This window comes from Nerophis ophidion, linkage group LG01, assembly GCF_033978795.1.
Source record: "Nerophis ophidion isolate RoL-2023_Sa linkage group LG01, RoL_Noph_v1.0, whole genome shotgun sequence".
In the NCBI taxonomy this organism is placed as follows: Eukaryota; Metazoa; Chordata; class Actinopteri; order Syngnathiformes; family Syngnathidae; genus Nerophis; species Nerophis ophidion.
Genome location: NC_084611.1, coordinates 35,938,735 through 35,962,483, shown reverse-complemented (window position 1 = coordinate 35,962,483; position 23,749 = coordinate 35,938,735). Strand labels below are relative to the sequence as shown.

Sequence of the window (23,749 nt, the reverse complement as noted above, 5' to 3'; positions counted from 1 at the left end):
TTGATTAACGTGGACCCTGACTTAAACAAGTTGAAAAACTTATTCGGGTGTTACCATTTAGTGGTCAATTGTACGGAATATGTACTGTACTGTGCAATCTACTAATAAAAGTATCAATCAATCAATCAATCAAAAAGTCTGGATACACCCTGGGCAAGTCGCCATCTCGTCGCGGGCCCAACTGACAGACAGACAACTATTCACACTCACATTCACGTATTAGGGACAATTTAGTGTTGCCAATCAGCCTATCTCCTGTCTTTGGAGTTGGGAGGAATCCGGAATACCCGGAGAGAACCAGTCAAAGACAAAAACAAACAAGTCAAGTAGAACCATACACTGTGCAATTTTGCAACTATCAACTATAACAATTACCTATATTTAGCAGAAAATCAAGCATATGTGATTTTGGTGACGTCAAGCATGCCCACAGGTATCGATCGATAAATGAATTGTTCACAAAACTGTCAAATGATTCCAAGGAATCGAAACACTGGGAGCTAGTTCTTAAGAGCCAGTTATTGATTTCCATCCCTAACTACTACCATTTAGTATTTGATCAAACATTTCGAGAAATACTGACAATAGGCAAAGAACACGAAGAAACATACCAGCACACATTTACATATAAAATGGCACAACATGTAGTGCCCGTGGTCCTAGATATATCCAAATCAGTACCAAAGACTATTTGTGTATAAAATATAGTTAATATATTGCTGGGTTACAACTATGTGACATAGAGGCCATCCCCCTTAATTCGGGTGCTCAACTGAATGAAAAACATTCTAAATGGCTACTGTATTTTACCTTGAACAACGCAGATGCGAAAATCCAATAGGTCTAGTAGTGCGGAAGAGATGCATGGGATTCTGGGTATTTCTTCTATTGTGTTTATGTTGTGTTACAGTGCGGATGTTCTCCCGTAATGTGTTTGTCATTCTTGTTTGGTGTGGGTACACAGTGTGGCACATATATTAGTAAGAGTGTTAAAGTTATTTATATCACAACCATCAGTGTAACATGTGTGGCTGTTAAACAAGTATGCCTTGCAATTGTTGATGTGTGCAATCAGGGGTTGCATGCTACATGTGACTGACAGGCATGCAGATATCATGGCGTGAAGGTTGGCGCGACGATACGTGTTAGAGAACGTTAAAAGCTTTGTCACCACGACATGCCCTCAAAATAGTTATGCGGGTGAATACTAGCTCCCTGATCTACAAACATACACAGAATTGCTATTGTGACATGTAGTGGACACATTCAGAACAGCCGTTTCTTCCATCCATCCATTTTCTACCGCTTATTCCCTTTTGGGGTCGCAGGGGGCGCTGGCGCCAATCTCAGCTACAATCGGGGGGAAGGCGGGGTACACCCTGGACAAGTCGCCACCTCATCTATTTAGGCTAATTTTTATCTTTAGCAAACTCATCTCGCGGGCCGCATAAAACCTGTTCGCGGGCCTGATCCGGCTCGCGGGCCGTACGTTTGACACCCCTATGTTGGAGTGTCCGCTCTGAGATCGGTAGGTTGTGAGTTCAAACCCCGCCCGAGTCATACCAAAGACTATAAAAATGTGACCCAGTACCTCCCTGCTTGGCACTCAGCATCAAGGGTTGGAATTGGGGGTTAAAGCACCAAAAATGATTCCCGGGCGGAGCCACCGCTGCTGCCCACTGCTCCCCTCACCTCCCAGGGGGTGATCAAGGGGATGGGTCAAATGCAGAGGACAAATTTCACCACACCTAGTGTGTGTGTGACAATCATTGGTACTTTAACTTGAACTTAAAGAAACATTGCAGTGTGGTGAAGTAAGCAAGAAGAATGTGATCATCTGTAGAGGAGGAAACATGCCTGCAATGTGAACTTATTCCAGTATATCCAAAATAGGCCTGAGAACAGCGATCTGCAAAATGTGCAATGTGGAAATATCAATAGGATAGTGGTCTTTCAAGAATGGGAAGCGCCAGCTGGGGCTGCTGCGCCAGGTTATAGTGTGACCGGCTGTGAGAGCTGTGGGATAGTGGAGGATCGCAGCACCACTTGCTGCTTGGTGGGGACACTGCAGAGCGTGAGTCTCCAATAACAATAGAAAGAGATGCAAGAAGGGTTAGTAATAATTTTTAAATGAGAAAAAAAAAAAAAATTAAAAGGATTGGAAAAGTCTCCAGATCAATTTGGAACAACGTACAGAAACTTGAAAAATGGTGGTATTGTATATCAAGGGTGCATGATTATGGCCAAAATAACAATCACAATTACTTTTTCAATATAGAAATTCTGATTATTGATCACGATTTACTGTTATGTAAAACATATTTTATTGCACTTCTATTTTAAACAAACGGTATGTGAACTTTCATTTCAAAATCAAACTAAAAAAAAAATCAGTTGTAAAATAAAATAGACAAAAGAGCAAACTAATAATAAATATGCCATTGCAAAGTGCGATCATAAAGTGCAAACAAATGAAAAAATAATATTATGCACAAAAGGCACATACTACAAGGAACAGTGTACCGCTCGCCCCATATAGGACAGGTCTTTGCCAAATAAAATGTTTTTACATCTATTATTATGCATGTCTTTGAGAGGTGGATGGATATGGGGTCCCTCGGTGCACGGTTGATCTTACGGTAGTCTGTATTTGCTGTACTTTGAGCACCCTCGCTTTTGTAGCTGTTCGTCTGGGCTTTGTGCCGGTGGCGGCTGGCCCGCCCTGTGAGTAACCATAACGCTATTTGGATTTTAGCTTTACGTCGCGGACAAATGATGGCTGTTGAGGAAAGAAGGAAAGTGTTTTTAATGCATAACCCGTCTCCACAACTCGATACTTTGTTTAATAGTGCAGACCAACGCAGCTTTGTCGTGCAACTTTTTGTGGTGTTTGTTGGTTTATACGGACGGGAGCAGTTTTGGGTTTGGGGAAACGAGCACAAGAGTGCCTCAAGAACGGTGAGGCGTGCGGGCGTTTTCCGAGGTTTATATGTCAACCTGTTGCAGGTCTGAAATTTAATCATGGCAACCGCGGAAAGTGCCGTGACCGCCCTTGTCACTTGACGCAATGCCCTAAAAATTTGACCAGCATTTACGGCAAGAACAAGCCAGGAACGCCCTTGACTTTTTACCTGTTAATGGACGAGGGATGTAAAAGGTAAACGATATAATGATAAACCTCGGTGAAATTCTGGATGGTTAGTAACACCGTTTGATTTTTAAATGGATTGAAAAACTGTCATTTAATAATGTATTCTAGGCAGCATTGCTTACGTCCCGGTAACGCACCAGCAGCCGGAAAACAGACAAACTCTAAAGTTCGGACATATTTTGGATTGGTAAAGTATGCTTATGGTAAAATATTTGAGAACAGTCAGTCCATCACCAGAAAATTAAGGAAAAAATCCCAGCGAAAAGAGGCAACACTTCAAACATGTTGAGCCAACTCCGGGACCAGAAGTCAAAACTTCAAGTCGAGTACAAGGTACGTCAACTTGTAGCTGAATGCATGATGGAACGTGTTTGAAAATGAACATGTCATTGTCTGTCCGTCAAATGTTCCTATACTAGCAGTATATGAAAATAATTAAAAAAATATAAATTAAAAAAAAAAAAAAAAAAAAAACATTTGTAGGTGGTGATGAGCCAAAGCCAGAAAAAACTTTTTAGGAGGAATATGCAGTAAGTAGATACATTAATTTTGCATTATGCTCAGTAGACGAGACAGAAGTGTGTACAGGCAATGTTGGCGAAGTACTTTCACTCTGCGGTCTCCGGCCGAAAAGGAGGAGGATTAGCAGTCGTTTTAAAAAATGACTTTAAATGCCGTCAGATCCCCCTGCAATCCTCCTTTTCAAGCTTCGAATTATGCATGTTTGAACTGGGTCTTTCTGATGTCGTCCTGTGTGCCGTCGTATATCGACCACCTAAGTACCACAAAGACTTTATAAATGACTTTTCTGAATTTCTGGCCGAAATCCTCCCCAAATATGAAAGTGTCCTAATTGTTGGTGATTTTAATATTCACACCTGCTGCCCAGATGAACCTTTATCCAGGAGCTTCCTGAATGTCATTGACTCTTTTAACTTTGTACACTCTGTGTGTGGTTCCACACACGAACGCGGGGATACACTCGATTTAGTGCTCTTGTATGGTTTGTGTGTTTTTAATTTGGACATTTGCGACGCTGTGTTTTCCGATCATATGCCGATCCTGTTTGATATTCCCACTCAGTGTCCGGTTAAATTGTGCGCTTCGCCTCAACGCTCTCGCATGTTTAATTCGTCGTCTCCTGCTCTGTTCTCCTCAATTTTTAGATAATTCTGCAGCCTCTGTATGTCCGAATAGTGAAGAGTTGGTTTGTGGGTTTCTACTCCATTTGTTTACAAACGCTGGACACGATGGCTCCTTTCAAGTGCCGCCGTTTTAAAGCCACGCCTCAGCCCTGGTTGAATGACGTCACTCGTGCAGCCAGGCATGAATGTAGGAGAGCAGAGAGAAGATAGAAAAAGGACAGGCTGCATGTGTCCTTTGCCATTTTTAAAGAAAGCCTGCTTTCCTTTCAGATGACTGTAAAAGCAAAGATGAATATATATTTATCTCAGATTATATCTTCTAACTGTAACAACCCCAGAGTTCTGTTCAAAACTATTAACACTGTCATTGATGCTCCCAAATCTGTTGGTTTTGATGCTTCTTTTGAATTCTGTGAAAATTGTCTCCATTTTTTCACTGACAAAATTGTGTCAACTAGAGCCAGTTTATCCCAGCCTTCATATGACCCTTCTGTTCCTTAACATCATCAATAGTAACCTCTCTTCTGGAATACTTCCAGTAGAGTTTAAACATGCAGTGATACGACCTCTACTTAAAAACCAAGCCTCGACCCCTTTCTCCTCTCTAACCTTAGACCTATCTCTAATCTACCATACATTTCCAAAATATTAGAGAAGGTTGTCTACAGTCAGTTGTTGCCCTTCTTAGAGGATAATGGTATCACTGAGCTGTTCCAGTCCGGTTTTAAAGCCCTCCACAGCACAGAGTCAGCGCTTCTAAAAGTTTTTAATGATATCCTCCTGTCAACTGATTCTGGTGAATATGTCGTTCTGGTGCTTTTAGATCTGTCTGCTGCGTTCGACACCGTCGACCATGCCACCTTAATCACTCGTCTTGAGAACTGTGTGGGTGTTAAGGGCGCCACCCTCTACTGGTTCCGGTCGTACCTAGCCGACAGGAGTTTTTGTGTAAAAATAGACAGTTTTATGTCTTCCACAGCTCCTTTACCACACGGGGTCCCCCAGGGCTCAATCCTTGCCTCAATCCTATTTGCGCTTTACCTTCTCCCCCATGGTTCTATTTTTAGGAAGTATGGTATTGCATTTCATTTTTTAGCCGATGATTGCCAGATTTATTTTCCCATGGCACAAAATAACACGGTTCAACGTCTCATTGACTGCCTGCACGACATCAAAGCCTGGCTTTCAGCTAACTTCCTGAGCCTAAATGAAGACAAAACATAAGTTATGTTGTTCGGTCCAAGTCGCTCTCCCTCCCCTAACGTTGACCTCGGCACTCTGACTCCGTATCTCAGCGACTGTGTCACAAACCTGGGGGTAAAGTTCGACTCAGATTTTAAATTCGAAAAACAAATCAGCAGCGTCGTTCAAAAAAGCTTTTATCAATTACGCCAAATAGCGAAAGTGAAACCGCTTCTGTCACGACATGATCTCGAGAAATAAATTCACGCCTTTATCTCGAATCAATTAGACTACTGCAATGCCCTGTATGTAGGCATTAGCCAGGCGTCCCTCGCCCGCCTGCAGCTCGTGCAAAACTCTGCTGCTCGTCTGCTAACACAGACCCGCAGACGTGAGCACTACACCCCTATATTAGTGTCCCTTCACTGGCTCCCTGTGCGTTATCGAATCAATTTTAAACTCCTTCTATTTGCTTTTAAATGTCTAAACAACCTCGCGCCAACATATCTCTCCGGCCTCCTTCAGCCTTACTGCACTACCCAATCCCTAAGATCAGCCGATCAGCTGCTACTAACTGTCCCTGACACAAGGCTGAAGCTTAGAGGTGACAAAGCTTTCGCCGCTGCTGCTCCCAAACTCTGGAACGACCTACCTCTGAGTGTTAGACAAGTCTCCTCTCTTCCTGTTTTTAAATCTCTCTTAAAAACATACTTTTATTCCTTGGCTTTTAACACTGAGTGATATCCATCCTGCAATGGCACCCCGTTATACACCTGCTGTGAACCTGTTTTTATGTTTTATTTATTTATTTTTTATCATGTTCTGTTTGTGTTGTGTTGTTTGCTTGGTTCTCGTATTATCTTTTAACCTGCCCATTGTACAGCACTTTGGCTACCCCTGTGGTAAATTTTAAATGTGCTTTATAAATAAAGTTGATTTGATTTGATTTGACTAGGCTGATCATTAGTAGTGGAAGCAGAAAATTAGGGCTGGACAAGGCGAGCATTTTACTTGCATTTGCGATTAAAAATATGTTGTGCGATTATTGGGGAAAAAGTAGCACGCATGCGAATAGAGATTTTGATGCTTTAGGGCTCAAATTTAACCCCGGCAACCACCCACGTCATTCGCAGTAATGCCCTAAAAAATTGACCAACATCAGCAGCAAGAACATGGCGTGACCGCCCTTGACTTTTTACTTGTTAATGGATTAGGGACGTAAAGGTAAACGGTATAATGATAATTTGCGATAATAGTAATACTTTTATAATTACTGAAAACCCGTCATTTATTAATGCATTTCAGGCAACAGGATGTCAGGCACATGCGCACTAGCGTCGTTTGGCTTGATAATCATGGCGGAGTAAACTGAGCCAAGCGGTTGGTTTAACTTAATTTTCCCTCACTTCCCGGCATGCTTAATTAAGAGCGCACTGCTGTGGTTAGATGGAGACAGGTGTGGCCAATGTTGAAGACAGACTGATTCATTGATTGATTGAGACTTTTATTAGTAGATTGCACAGTACAGTACATATTCCGTACAATTGACCACTAAATGGTAACACCCGAATAAGATTTTCTACTTGTTTAAGTCGGGGTCCACGTTAGACGCACTTGTCCCCACACTAAAAGTATATAGCAAAGGAGAAAAACTATATGTCGTTGCTTTTATTTTCTCAATACAGCATCCATCAGCTGTGACTGAGAGTCAAATGAGGTGAGGAAACATGCAGCAGGCAACGTGTTGTGAATGTTGTCACAACATGTATATAAAGTTTATAGTTTGTTTACTGGGATCTTCACTCGTCCTTTATTTTACTGCAAACTGTATCAGTGTTCAAATAAAATCAATATTAACTAAAATGTTTTGTTATCTCATCGAACTGAATGAAGGCTGTGAAGATTGTGTATTCGATGTGAGAGGTGTCACTCCTCTTTATTTTTGTTGGCCAAACTTGTACTGAACCACAGGGAGGCATTGGAGAAGAACAAAGTTTGTTTATTAGACTTATCTTCATTAGCCAAACTGCTTTGTGGGTTTTTTTATTTCAAAAAGTAAACATCATTTGTTTTTTTTTACATTACTTGTGTTTTTTCATGTCACAAAGGTATTAGTTAAAAACCATTCATGTGACACAGCATTTTTTCAACGTTTTATTATAGTTAATTCCTATATGACATATTTCTGTTATTGGATCTGTCCCGATACTCCTTCTTGCATTGTGGATGGAATAGTCTAATGCTAAAAGAGCTACTCAGGGCCCACATAGTGTCATGCATGGCGTGAGAGGGATTGGACATTATAGATGTCAACTTGGTTAGCATTCTGAGTTCAAACCCCAGCCGAATCATACCAAAGACTATAAAAATGTGACCCATTACCTCCATGCTTGGCACTCAGCATCAAGGGTTGGAATAGGGGTTTAAATCACCAAAAATGGTTCCCGGGCGCGGCCACTGCTGCTGCTCACTCTTCCCCTCACCTCCCCGGGGGTGATCAAGGGTGATGGGTCAAATGCAGAGAATAATTTTGCCACACCTAGTGTGTGTGTGACAATCATTGGTACTTTAACTTTATATTCATTCTTCTGTCAGCGACCTCCTCATTGCTCTTTAGTGGGCAACCTGGGACAGAGTCAGCTCTTTTAATCAGTTTTTTAAGGCTGTTTCTGTCTCTGACCATGCCGCCCCCCACCTTGGCAAACCACGGCATAGAACACAGCATAGCAGCAGCACAGCAGTGACTCGCACGCCTCAAAAGACCTCAGTCTCCTCAAGAGGTCTAGGCGACTGACACTTCTTGTATACAGGATTTGAACTGTGAGTCCAGGCCAGGTTATTATTTAGGTGAACACACAGGTATTTAAATGAGTCCACAATTTTTATATCCAGTATGATCCCTGAATGTTCATAAGTGGGGGTGGTGGTGTTGACTGCCAGAAGTCAATGAATCACAAGCTGTTTTGTTTTACTGGTGTTTAAGTGCAGGTATTTATGTGCATATCAGTTCAGTTTCAGTTTATTTTGAACAAGCATGCAATACAATGTAATGCATCACACAATTCCAGATGTTTCATTACAGCATATCTGAAAAGGAGTAGGAAGAAACAGAGCTTATTTAATCCTACCCCTTTTCATACTGTAGCAATTGTATCCAATGTCCTTGTTCTCTGTGACAGAACAGTAAACAAATAAAGAATACATATATAATATACCACAGTAAGCATACAAATATTAAATACATAAATAACCTTAGTCTCAATGAAAAAAAAAAGTCGCCGAACCCTGAGGTGACTTCTCGGTATTCCTGCTCGCTCCCCTCAGACACACATCCCACCACTGCGGAGTCGTCATGCCTGAAGTCTGAGGTATAGAGCGAGGTGAACAGGTAAGTTAAAAGCACCGTCCTTTGTGAGGCCCCTGTGCTGTGTCGTGTTACGATGGTTTATCCGCTTTTTTATGGATTTATTTTAGAAGCAAAATGAGAATGAAAAGGGTTGAAATTTGTATTTGCACGAGTGCTGCCTTTTTATTATTTCAAGTCGCACAATCTATTTTATGCGAGTAAAACTGTTGCACTGTACAGCCGTGTCAAGATAAAACCAATTCAATGTACATATGTTTTTGCTAAAGTCTTTTTTTGTGTTATATGTTGGCCTAGGCCGATAAAACATTGTGGTTGACGATATATTGTTTTACAAATTATTGCCGATGAACGATATTATTGCCATTATTTCTTTGAGACCAAATTAACCACTGATGTAATGACAATACATAATAATAATGGAAGTGATCTCTTTCAAATATTTTAACATTGTAATAACAAAATTGAACTTTTGAATACCAAGTTAAATACAACAAATAAATATAAATAAAATATAATTTGTCTGTAAGCAAAATTTTGCACTTGAATAAAAATTTAAAAAATCACAACTAAAAACAATAAAATAGATGAAGTTAAAAAGGGGTGGGGGACTCATACATATGCAAACAAAACAAACAAAATGGCCAAATACATGCACCTGTGGATAGGTTGATTGGCAATACTAAATTGGCCCTAGTGAATGAATCTGAGTGTGAATGTTGTATGTCTATCTGTGTTGGCCCTGTGATTAAGTGGCGACTTGTCCAGGGTGTATCCCATTTTCCGCCCGAATGCAGCTGAGATAGGCTCCAGCACCTCCCGCGACCTCGAAAGGAACAAGCGGTAGAAAATGGATGGATGGCTAAGGTAATGGATGAAAATGGATGGATGCTAAGGTAATGGGACGGCGTGGCGAAGTGGGAGAGTGGCCGTGCGCAACCCGAGGGTCACTGGTTCAAATCCCACCTAGAACCAACCTCGTCACGTCCGTTGTGTCCTGAGCAAGACACTTCAACCTTGCTTCTGATGGGTGCTGGTTGGCGCCTTGCATGGCAGCTCCCTCCATCAGTGTGTGAATGTGTGTGTGAATGGGTAAATGTGGAAGTAGTGTCAAAGCGCTTTGAGTACCTTGAAGGTAGAAAAGCGCTACACAAGTACAACCCATTTATCATTTAATTTATTTAAAATGACCACGGTTATCATTATTATCGTGGTATAGGGCTGGGTGGATTTGTCTCTGTGCGATATAGAAAATGACTATATCGTGATATTAGAGTAAACGTTCTCACGCAGTTGCGTTTAGCTGTTGGCATTATACTATAGGCTCTTCCCACTCTTTCCTGTCTCTCCTTCTCACAGGCAGCAAGCGCACCTTCTTACATACGTCACATGCGTATACGCCCTCGCGGAGCAGAGAGGAAGCAGCATTGGTAACATTAGCTGTGATGCTAGCGGAGAAAGAAGGTGCGAATCTGGTAACAAATGAAGGAAGAATTAATTCCCAAGATAAACAGCAGGGGGTCCATCGTCTGGCGGTGGTTTGGCTTCAAGTGGGAATATGTCGAAAGGACAACCGTAATTTGTCAAGTGTGGGGCAAAAGCGTTGCTTCAAAAAGTAGCATTACTGCTAACATGTAGCATCACTTGAAAAGTCACCTGCTAGAGAATGAAAAGTGCTTACTCCGCATCTCAGTTCGGTGCCACACGCCCACACCATCAAAATACCGAGGCAAACATTTCCAGATCAACACCGTATGAAAAAAAAAGTAAATAACAAAAGGAGATAATGTCCGCAGTAACCTACCACATAGCAAAGGACGAACACTATTTGATTTCCTATTATGCAGCTCATTTTTATTTGACAGTGATTGATAAATCTTGTGTGACATCCTGCACATTGAGCACTTTATTTGTTTTAAACTATTGTACTGGTGTTCTGTACAAAAAGTGCACTTTAATTTAGTGATGTTTTGATACGTCATCTTAGTGACATCATGCACAAAAGTACAGTAATAGCTTGTTTTAAAATGTCTCTGACAATCTTGCACTTTCTGTTTTAGAAATGACATGAATGTTTGTGCCACTGCTTAATAACTGTTTAATAAATACAGTTTTGGTCAATTGACTTTGTTGTGATTTCCTTCTCTGCATGAAAGTTTAAAATGAGCATATATTAATGCAGTATAAACAAGAATGTTTTAATGTAGACACATAGAATCATCATATTGGTGTGATTATATGTATCAAGTGTTAATTCAAGGCTAAGGCAAAATATAGAGATATATATCGTGTGTCGCGATATGGCCTAAAAATATCAAGATATTAAAAAAAGGCCGTATCGCCCAGCCCTGTCGTGGTATTGTTGAAAGTGCTAAAAAGTACTTATATATCACATATATTAGATTTTAAAAACAAAAAAATCTAACTTTTTTCTCCTCGTGTTATTTTTGCCCCCAGGAGCTACCGTAGCCCTCTCCTGCCGTCTTACTTCCTTATCGGAGATTCAAAACATGGCTAATGCTAACGCTAAAGAGAATGAGATGAGAAAAACAATCCTTGTCAGTACTTTGGATTTGTGGTAACAGGCTTGAAACAAATGATTCACTGCAAAGCAGCTGCACAAAAAAACGCAGAAATACAACTACCTTTCGGGGCAAACAAGACCGCAACTCACGCTAAAATGCAGCGTATTGTGGTGGAATCATTTACACAAGGTATGTATGGTGATCAGAGTTCTGATGTTACGTGGCACGCTACTGTCAATGTGGTTGTATGTATAAAACTTGTCAGCGTCAAAAGCACAGCAAGTTCAGTGCAGGAAATATTCTTATACTAATGAAAGCAAATACCAGAACTAAACATAAAAAACAACTTAAAATCAAATAGAAAGAGGCAACATCATACACATCAGAAAACAAACGAACACACACATACACACTACTGCTTGCTACGAGAGAACAAATCAATGATTGAAGAGAAAACTTTCAGCTTGCAATCCAAACAATACCCCCTTCGTGGAGCAGAATATATGACAGCCATGGAAGCTAATTTAAATACTTTATTGAGCAGAAGTAACACACTCCAGTAAAAACATTCAACACAGATGCACGAATGGCCAACAAACTGAGACTGCTAAGATAACACACACAAGTGTGTTGCTGCTGTCTATGGGCGCTCACGTCAGACGTCACTCGGCACTGCCTTTTAAAGACACACTCACGAGCACTCTACACAAATATGATACACCTCTCAATTGTATAAGCCTGATATATATTATATATATATATATATATATATATATATATATATATATATATAAAATTATTTTTTTTTTTTTTTAAGTAACGCATTCCTATCACTTTCTGGTAAAGTAACAAGCAACTGTAATTAATTACTTTTTTAAAGTAATTTTCCACCACTAAGATGGGTGAATGAAAAAAAAGCCTGCGTTTATCCACTTGACTTACTGAAACGATAGAATTCTCAATGTTTTACGTGATTATTTGCATACCATATGTAATACTACATTTTATGTACAGACGTATTCTATTCAAGACAGAAGTTTTAAGTTGTCACTATTAATCTCATTGTTGCAGATAATTATGTATTTGCATGCAACAATTTGCATGCAAAAAAGCATTTTTGTTAAAAGGTTTTTTTTCAAGACTGTTAATTTAGTTCTTTGAAAATGATTCCATAAAAAGTAAAATTTATAGCTGGTCTAGAAAGAACATTTTCAAATCTGAATTTTGCTAAGAGTAAGATGCAGTATGTGAAATGTCATTTCAATATACTAGTTTTTGGTCAAATAAAAGATTACTCCTTTTTAATTATTTCTGTCATTTGTATTCAGTGGGTTTTTAAAAAGTAGGGGAAAAATAAAATCGGAAAAATGTTCTAATTAATTTTTTTTTTAATAAATCATGAGTTTTATTTTCAGGCCATATCGCACAGGTCTAACTTGTACATACACTAAAATATTTTAACCAAGCTGTATTTTTTTTAATAATTAAAATAAATGGACATTATATACTTTCTTGGCAGAGGAAACATTTAAATAATTCATGTACCAATTTCTTGGAATCGCTTGCCAATTTTTCAAGCAATTCCCTTATCAATGCCAACCAAAGGTTGAGAATGACATCACTACGCAATGTGCGTAGTGGTGTCAGAAAGCAAAATGGCGTTGCCCGGGCAAAACAAACGGTCTCGAGTAGACTACATTTTTCAAGAAACAATTGCAACAGCGCTACTTGTAATAAATTCAAGGTTGCTACTTCAACAAGACGAGCGCATATGAGCAATATGCTGAAACATTTGAACACAAAGCATGCAACAACGACGACTAAATGTCACGTTTTTGAACCCTGTCAATACAGCTGTGCGATATATCGATATACTTGATATATCGCGGGTTTGTCTCTGTGCGATATAGAAACTGACTATATCGTGATATTTGAGCATACGTTCTCACGCAGTTGCTCTTAGCTGCTGGCAATACACTACAGGCTCTTCACACTCTTTGTTGTCTCCTTCTAACGGAGACGTAAAACAAGCGCACCTTCTTACATATGTCAAATACGTATATACCCTTGTGGAGCAGAAGGGTAGCGGCATGGGTAACGTTAGCTGTGGTGCGAGTGGTAAAACGGGAGATGCGAATCTGGTTAACAAATTAAGGAAGAATTAATTCCCACAAAAAACAGCAGAGGATCCATCGTCTGGCGGTGGTATGAAGTGGGAATATGTCGAACAGACAACCGTAATTTGTCAAGTGTGGGGCAAAAGCGTTGCTCCAAAAAGTAGCATTACTGCTAATATGTAGCATCATTTAAAAAGTCACCTGCTAGAGAATGAAAAGTGCTTACTCTGCATGTCAACATCTCCGATCGGTGCCACACCAACAAAATGCCGAGGCAACCATTTCCACATCAACACCGTATGGAAAAAATACTCATCAACAGAAGGAGATAATGTTCGCAGGAACCTACCACATAGCAAAGACACGCACTATTTGATTTCCTATTATGCAGCTCACTTCTATTGGACAGTTATTGAAATATCTTGTGTGACATCATGCACAAAAGTGCACTTTATTTTTTTAAACTATTGTAGTGGCGTTCTGTACAAAAAGTGCACTTTAATTTAGTGTTGTTTTGATACGTCATCTTAGTGACATCCTGCACAAAAGTGCACTCATAAATGACATGAATGTTTGTGCCACTGCTTAATAACTGTTTAATAAATACAGTTTTGGTCAATTGACTTAGTTGTGATTTCCCTCTTAGCATGAAAGTTTAAAATTAGCATATATTAATGCAGTATGAACAAGAATGTTTAATGTACACACATAGAATCATCATACTGGTGTGATTATATGCATCAAGTGTTCATTCAAGGCTAAGGCAAAATATCGAGTTATATATCGTGTATCGTGACATGGCCTAAAAATATCGAGATATTAAAAAAAGGCCACATCGCCCAGGCCTACGTGTCAATCTCATCCCAGCAGTAGTAACGATAGCACATCATTTGACGTAAATACAACAGGTACTAACTCACTGCCTATTATGTTGGTGCTATTACCTGTTAAATTGAAATTAATGCCTTCTCATTGAGATGAGCAAGACACGAGACGGATTCTGACTGGCTGTAAGGCGGGCAGCAAGTAATAGCTCTGCGCTATAGCGTCTACTTTTACCGGGGCTGGGGAGTGTTCAAGCAGTGACAAAGTTTGTGGTTTAAAGTTTGCACCAATTTGCCAGAGTGCTACTGATTTTCAAGAAGTGAATGTTCAATTGTAGTTGGAGAAAAGTTGCATGTTTTTTCCTGCAACCACATTTTCACTCAGTCATTTCCGTTATTCAGGTGAAACTCAAAAAAATTTGAAAATCGTGTATACATGTCAGCAGTTTAACTTCAAATGTGGAACTAATATGTGGAATTACCTCATTAACATGCAAAGTGAGACATGTCCAGCTTATATTTGTTGTAATTTTAATGATCCTAGCTTACATTTTTTGAAGACCCCACATTTTCTGAGAGTTTCAATGCAAGGTTTTCATAAACTGTACACCAAAATCATCAAAATTAAAATCAAAAAAAGGTTTGTCATATCTTGTGTTGCATGTTATGTATAAGTTAGCTTCATCTTGAAAATCTAAACAAGCCATTTTAATAGTTTGAGTGTCACCAATATATTTTCTAGGGAGATGACGAAAAATTCTTGAGCGTTTAAAAAATGTTACTATAAATCCAACATTGAGTATTATCCACATGTTTTATTTTGTTAAATTTTACAGAAGATAATTTATTTCCAAAGGTTTTTTTTCTATGCTATGTGCCTCTAAGACCTCAATGTTGGCTTTGTAAGGTCATGTTAGCTCTACACTAAACAACTGATCCTAATATACTTTTTTGTTCTCTTTTTTCCAAATAAGACTCGATAAGAGAACCGTTATAGAACCGTTGTTGAGCAGTCGAATGTGGAATCGGAACCAGAAAAATCTAATCAATTCCCATCCCTAGTACTATATACAAACCTAATTTACTTACTTAATTGTGATATTAAATTACCTATATGAGAATACATGTTTTTGTCCATATTGCATAGCACTAATTTCATCATTGCAAATTGCAATAAGGTATTGTTGTCGTTGATGTCATTTCAGGTATTATCAAGTGCAAAATAATAACAGTAGATATTTAAGCTGTTTTTCTGAGACGCTTATTTTGTCAGCACAGTCAGAAAAGATGTATCACACAGGGATTTTATTGTGAAGGCGGTAGGAGTAATCTTGTTTCTTTTTTTTAAGCACTTGATGACAGTGCTGTGTGTGGGGAGTTTAACATACAAACAAAAGTACCTCCGTAGTAATGGCCGCAATCCTTTCTTCATAGTGAGCTTGCAACATCAGCGGTCAGGGCGATTGTATGATCGTGATCGATGATTGTGAATCATTTCAGTTCAATCATGTGATCAGTTGTTAGCATACACTAATTTGATCATACTTGCCGGAAATGTCCGTTACAAGACACTACAGTAGTAAACAGTAGGGATGCAACAGTGCTCAGTACAATCCTGCACGGAAAAATCCGCCTTTAGTGACAGTTGTCCTATGAGTGTCTGTAAATGTGTGTGTGTTTGTGTATGAGTGGGCGTGTTTGTGTGAATGTATTTGTGTCTGTGTGTGTGTGTGATCATTCCTGTCCTCCGTCGTGAAAGTCAGGCTCCTCGCGCGTAATTAATGTTTAATCAGCGTTGTCCCTCTTCCCCACCACACAGGTGGAAGTGGAAACAGATTATTTTCTGTGCTGTTAATACCTATCTTGACTAACTGGGTTAATACAAGTGCCACAGTACAGTCAATTTCAGTGAATCTCGCTCAAAATTGAATGTCTTTATATGTATACTTTCACCGGGAATTATATCAAGGTATATATCGAATATAGAGTTTAAGATATACTTTTTCATCCATAACGCCCAGCCCTACCTTCAGGTACTGATAAAGTAACCTTACCTATATTAACTTATACTAGTACCAAATTGGTACTTATTTAGGTACCGGTCCTTAAACAATGATCAAACCAATACGTTAAAAATGGAAAATGTCCACGTTTATGCAAAAGAAAAAAAAATGCAGAAAAACAAAGACTATTTTTTACAGAATTTTGTGAAATCCAAATTGGACGGACTAAAAATATAAATACTATAAATTAAATGGTAACTAAGTAATACATTCAAAAATAAGAAATCAAATCCACAACAAAGTGTCATACTTATTGCAGAAAACGTGCAGAGAAGAACTAGCTTATGTTGTAATATCCATGCTGCTGATTCCAAGGGTTTGCGAATGTAACTTCACCGCCGAAACCCTCACAGTTGGCGGTAACAAACTTTTTGTGTCTTTTTACGCATTGAAATCAGAAAGGATCCGTATTTCTGGAAGTCCGCGTGTCCGTTGGACGCAGATTTTTTTTTTTTACCGACCCTGGCTTTTCCAGGTCAAAACTTCAGTTGGCTTGTTTTTTATTATCGCTTCCCGTCTGTTTTTTGTTTATTGTGACGGGGCACTCTTATTGCGCCATAACTTCAGGACCGGCACGTCCGTCTCTCTCTTTGGCCAGGAGAGCGAGGACGCACTTGTGCGCTCTCACAAAGACAATATCAGTGTCGTGACTTGGAGAAGATAACCGGGTCAAATTTCCGTCCCCGTTTATTGCGTTTTTATTGGTTGTCTTCAAATGAATTAACTTTCCGGTACAATTTCTTAAATTTTGATTCGCCAAAAGTTTTATCAATCACAAACACTGCATCAGCTTGCACTCAGACAACTTTACCGCGAGTGGGCGTCAAAAGAAATAATTAATTGTAAACACTAGGGTTGGTGTAAAGACAACCTTTCTAACTTCATCCTGTGCCATGTCTCCAGTAAATGAGTTGTTTTAGTCTGTGTGAGTCCATGGAAACTTTTCTTTTATCAACATCCTTCGAGGATGGAGATAGGCTAGCTGTTAGCTTCAAGCTAACCCGCAACGACCAGACTCCTCCACCCCAAAAATATACTTTGCAGGTCAACAAACGGGGAAAATATGTGCCTTTTGAAGTGTTAATGTGCAAGGGGTGTTCAAAAGGCGTCTCTTGGAGAAGTGGCTGACAAGTTGGCAAGTGTCGCTTGCATCGCAGACCGTAACATCATCATCCTTATTGTTTACTGAAGCAGGGATGCTGACTATGCTTGTGATAAACGCGCATGCGTCGTCAGGCTCTGCTTCAGATAACATTTTTTATTATCTACAGTAGGGGTGCCAAAAGTGCCGCCTAGAGGCTATTTGCGGCCCACAGCTCATTTTTAAAGGCCCTGTGGCACATTATAAAAATATTATTAGAAGAAACAAAAACATAACAAAAGTAGAATAAAAAATGCTTACAGGTGAAATGTAATTTAGAAAAAGTTGCAATGTTGATTAATAAAACAAAGACGTTTTTTTTCTTTAAAACTGTCATTGCTCAAAATATAATGAATCAAAATCTATGTTTAATAAATGATTGACCTATCCAAGGCTCAAGACAAATATTCCACTTTGAAATTTTTTTTTTTGCGGAGATTTTGCATATTTTGTATGTTTGCCATAAACAAATATAGTTGTTTTTTTTGGGGGGGACAAAAAGGGCAGAAAACAAACAAACAAACATATATATTTTTTTAAACTTAGAATTTACGGATAGATCTGAAGTTGATGTAGACTTTAAAGATTTAAAAGTTAAATAATTCATGTACATATGCCCTGGCACACAATTAGCATAATTTCATGACCGAAGCAAAAAACTTTTAACACTTTTATACTGAAATAAACATACCTACAACTTATTTAAATAACAATATAGAAAAAACTACTGGCAGCAGTAAAGTTTATTACCATGAAGGAAAGAATAAAGTGAATGAATGTTTATAACTGAATTAATTTAGATATGCATAAAAATGTGTTTTCTTATGTATTATTTTTTTTAATTAATTAATTAACGTTTATGACAACCTTTTTCCAAAACACAATATAAAATGTGAGATATAACAGGATAATACATACATTCATTATTTGTTTTCTAAACGCTTCCAAAAAAGTGGGACCCCTAAAATGTACTGTGGGACCCCATTTTAATGACTTTAGAAAATTCCTAGCTCCAACACCGAACCCTCATTGGTGCATAATGAGGAAGTGCTGTGCTGTTGTGACTAACTATGGTGGCTACTGGGTAGCGGTGGTATGAGGGGTGCTGTTGCAGTGTAAAGGATGGCCAATAACTTTAAAAAGAGTGTCAGACTATCTGTGCTTCTGACTGCGAGACAGCACTTTCTCAAAACAAGAAATATCGTCACATTTTAACCCTCTGGTGCCATTATGGAACTGGGTTTTGTTGCTCATCCTTATCCCTAATTCACAGTGGAACAACTGACAATTTGCCACCTCATCGCAGGCCCAACAGTATAATTTTCACAATGATCCAAATGCAGCATCATTGCAAAACATTGCTACTTTGACTTCAGCACTTTAAATATAAGCTACAAAGTAACAATGTGGTTATGTGGACTTACTGCAGGTGTCTGTCAACATGAAATGAAAACAATTAGATCCGTTTTCAAACTTTTTAGACACACTGACCTTGTACGTCTCCATGCACTAAATAAGTCTGTTTGTACAAACAAATAAGTTAATTATATGCACTCTTTCTGATAGGACTGTTGGTCTAATGCTGTATAGCTCCCGTACACTTGAGGGGTATTGTGCAGATTTCACATCATTTAACTATGTTGAAATGTGGGTTTCAATACAATCCACACGGTCATTCGTATTTTAGTGCATGTAAATGTACTGACTGACTCTGTAAATCACTAACAACCATGATAACAACACATCAACAATGTGTGAAGTGTTGCGGTCACCTTGTTAAAGAACCCTGTGCCGTCTCAGGTGGACCCACTGACATTTCAGAGCCAAAGAAAGCCCAGTCAGATAATCTGTGGAAGAAAAAAACAAAACGAATGAGGACTTTATCAAACAATGCGACACACACACATTTTACAAATCCATGGCTATAGCACAGTGATTCTCAAATTGTGGTACATGCACCACAGTTTGGTGGCAAGCGGGCTCCATGGTACGCCAAAGAATCACTTAATTTAATATTCAAACATAGTTTTACCGTTCAAACTGTATAATGTTAGTGGCCAAAATATAAAATATATTTTGTTTAAAAATAATACTTAGGTCTACTACGCAACTGTATTTTAATGTTGGTCAATATGGTGGTACTTGGTTAAAAAAAGTTTGAGAACCACTTGGATAAAATTAAAGTGAGCATCACACATTAGAATTGACACAATTCAACAGCAATCAGATTCGTGAGAGGACCAAGACCAAACTACATTAAATAAATTAGAAAATCAGGTGCAATTTAAACTTTTGGTTCTTAAAATATATCACATGGATATTTACAAATAAAATAATGATAAATAACTAGGGTTGCAACGGTATGAAACTTTAATATCAATGTTATTGTGACTAAAAGTATCACTGTTATCAATATTATCAGGGTATTGTTAAAAAAAGCTCAAAAAGTACACATTGAAATCTTTTCACCAAGTTTTATTTAAAACAAATATATATAAACAAGCAAGCAACGCACAAAAATAACTTCCCTTGGTAGAACGAATATTGTTTTATTATTTGTGTTTTTAAATATCTGTATTAATTTATAAAAACTGTTTCATATTAAAAGCAAAACAGCTGGTTGTTATGGGGAATGTGTCTAGTATTCATGTTAGCATTCTGGCTAGCTAACGTTTAGTGCACTTGCTGCTGCTCCAGAAAATAAGCTATACTATCAACGTGCAAGCAACTCAACAAAAACAGTAAGGCATACGATATCCGCGTTCACATAACCGCGGACCGAGTCACATTATTGGTCAATAAAACAGAATCCGCTGATAAATGCAAAATAATACCAAGGAAATGTACGTAAATGTGAGAGAAATGTTGTCATTGTGAGGAGAAGAATCATTTGTTTGGGAAAATGTGTAAAGGACGGAAAACAGTAGCTGAAGTACGAAGTTAAAGCTTGCAAGAACAATCCATACACCCACAACACATATTATCCGGTTGTGTTGTTGTGAGCGACATCTCAATGTGAGATCAATGGACAAACACGACAGCAGTTGCAACTTGTGAGAGCTGCACTGTTTTTTTTTTAGAGCTTCACATACTTTCTTTACTCGTCAAGCAGAGAACAGCACAACACACTTCCCTCTTCACAATAAAACACAGTGTGTCGCATGCGGTGTGATTGCGCCAACAAAATAAAGGTTTTAAAAAAGTACCTTACACAAGCATTATGTTCTTAAACCAATTATTAATACATTTGCACAATTGTTGTTTAGACGTAAAATAGTCCAAAGATGTATTGCACCAATAAATGTGAGGATTTTTGCATTTAGTTCTAAAACATCCATCCATTCATTTTCTACCGCTTATTCCCTTGGGGGGCGCTGGTGCCTATCTCAGCAACAATCGGACGGAAGGCGGGGTACACCCTGGACAAGTCGTCCCCTAAACGCAGGGCCAACACAGATAGACAGACAACATTCACACACTAGGGCCAATTTAGTGTTGCCAATCAACCTATCCCCAGGTGCATGTCTTTGGAAGTGGGAGGAAGCCAGAGTACCCGGAGGGAACCCATGCAGTCATGGGGAGGACATGCAAACTCCACACAGAAAGATCCCGAGCCCGGGATTGAACCCAGGACTACTCAGGACCTTCGTATTGTGAGGCAGACACACTCACCCCTCTGTCACCGTGCTGTCCAGTTCTAAAACATTTTATAAAATTTTATTTGAAACAAAAAGCACATTATGGTGGAAAAATTTGTATTAAAAACAAAAACATTTGTTTATTTTGTTTTCTTTATACGGCTATTGTTATTTAAATTTATTATAACTATTCCTACTATTTTACCTATTGTGGTTTATTCAATAGTAACTGTTATCTGTTTTTAAACTATATCTAAAGTTGAGTTTTGGTGGTACAATAAATGCTCATGTTTTCAAATTAATGAATAATTGTGTTATTAATCATGATTACAATATAAATAAAAAATAAGCATGATAATTACTTTTGCCGTAATTGTTTAGCCCTATACAACAGGCAAAATGGTAAGTCAAATCTTGAATGCTCAGAAGGTCGTACAGTTAGGAAACAGACCAAAATGTACAGGACAAACTGAAGCACGCCGGATGTTAGTTGAGTAAATGAGCAGGCTTCGCTACATACCTTAAAATGAAACAGCAAGCTACAGACGTGGGAACTGTTAGTTTGATGATTATAGTTTTCTTCAGTGACGAGGCTAACCCAGCATGAATATGATAAACCTGTATTATAATAACAAATGTGACCACTTGGAATGGGCTCTAAATCCTGGTTCCATAATGGCACTGGTGATGTTTTACACGATAATAATTGGACCTAAAAAAGAAGAAGCTATCTGTCCAGTGCGAAATGAATGCAGACTAAGCAACCTGCAACAAGTGCTCAGCGGTGATATTGTACAAGTAACATTCTTGTAAGTAAGGTGGCGCCCTGACATTAGCACACGGACTGATATAGTGCTGGACAATTGAGACAAGAATAATAATCACAATTATTTTGATTGAAATTATAATCATGACTAATTACATGATTATTCATTCATTTGAAAACATCAGTATTTATTGTACCACCAAAGCTTAACTTTGAGTATAGTTAAAAAAACCTGAATATACCTGTAAATTAGTAACAAATAAACCACAACAAGTAAAATAATAATAATAACAATACATTTGAATAACAATAGCAATAAAAAAAAACAATCAAATTCAGCTTTTCTGTTGTAGTTGTTTCAAATTTTGTGTTTTCATTTTTACACTCAATTTACCACCATCGAGGCTGTGCTTTTAGTGTAAAATTTAATAAACGCAAAAATCCTCACATGTAGAGATGTCCGATAATGGCTTCTTTTGCCGATATTCTGATATTGTCTAAGTCTTAATTACCGATTCCGATATCAAGCGATACCGATATTTACAGTCGTGGAATTAACACATTAGTATGCCTAATTTTGTTATGATGCCCCGCTGGATGCATTAAACAATGTAACAAGGTCTTCCAAAATAAATCAACTCAAGTTATGGAAAAAAAATGCCAACATGGCACTGCCATATTTATTATTAAAGTCACAAAGTGTATTATTTTTTTAACATGCCTCAAAAGAGCGGTTTGGAATTTGGGACATGCTCCCCTTAAGAGTGCATGAGGACGTTGAGGTGGGCGGAGTTGAGGTGGGGGAGGGGATAGCGGGAGGGGGGGGTGTATATTGTAGCGTCCCGTAGGAGTTAGTGCTGCAAGGGGTTCTGGGTATTTGTTTTGTTGTGTTTATGTTGTGTCATGGTGCGGATGTTCTCCCGAAATGTGTTTGTCATTCTTGTTTGGTGTGGGTTCACAGTGTGGCGCATATTTGTAACGGTGTTAAAGTTGTTTATACGGCCACCCTCAGTGTGACCTGTATGGCTGTTGACCAGGTATGACTTGCATTCACTTGTGTGTGTGTGAAAAGCCGTAGGTATTATGTGATTGGGCAGGCACGCAAAGGCGGTGCCTTTACAGTTTATTGGCGCTCTGTACTTCTCCCTATGTCCGTGTACCACTACGTACAGCCGTGTTTTAAAAAGTCATACATTTTACTTTTTGATACCGATTACTTCAGATATTACATAATATCGGCAGCTCGATTTTATCGGACATCTCTACTCACATGTATTGATTGGTGCAATACCATCTTTGGACAATCTGACCAGTATTTTAGGTCAAAGCATAATCATTGTGTAAATGTATCAATAAGTGCCTTAGTTCATTACGGTACTTTTTTGAAACTTTGGTTTGTTAGCGTGTCAGACCGGATGTGGCACACCGTGCTGTTATTGTGAAAAGCGAAGATTTGCTGTGCTGTTCTCAGCTTGAGGAGTAAAGACGTGACTTACTAGAGCAGGGGTCACCAACCTTTTTGATACCAAGAGCTACTTTTTGGGTACTGATTAATGCGAAGGGCTACCAGTTTGATACACACTTAAATAAATTGCCAGAAATAGCCAATTTGTTCAATTTACCTTAAACTCTATGTTACTATTAATAATTAATGATATTTATCTTTGTGGAAACACTGATCATTTCAATGATTTGTCACAATAAATATATACATTTTTGATGACATGTTTTAAATAGGTTAAAATCCAATCTGCACTTTGTTAGAATATATAACAAATTGGACCAAGCTATATTTCTAACAAAGACAAATCATAATTTTTTCTAGATTTTCCA

At 38.5% G+C, this 23,749-nt stretch overlaps 1 protein-coding gene across 3 annotated transcripts in view; it reads right to left on the bottom strand.

The window, feature by feature from the left end:
* The window catches only part of nipbla (NIPBL cohesin loading factor a), an 89,607-nt gene that overhangs the window by 46,576 nt on the left and 19,282 nt on the right, over positions 1 to 23,749 (bottom strand). For all 3 annotated transcript variants that reach the window (XM_061901797.1, XM_061901805.1, XM_061901816.1), the window contains exon 2: positions 19,285 to 19,359. The gene's annotated coding sequence lies outside the window, so the exon portion shown is untranslated. The remainder of the gene's footprint in view (positions 1 to 19,284; positions 19,360 to 23,749) is intronic.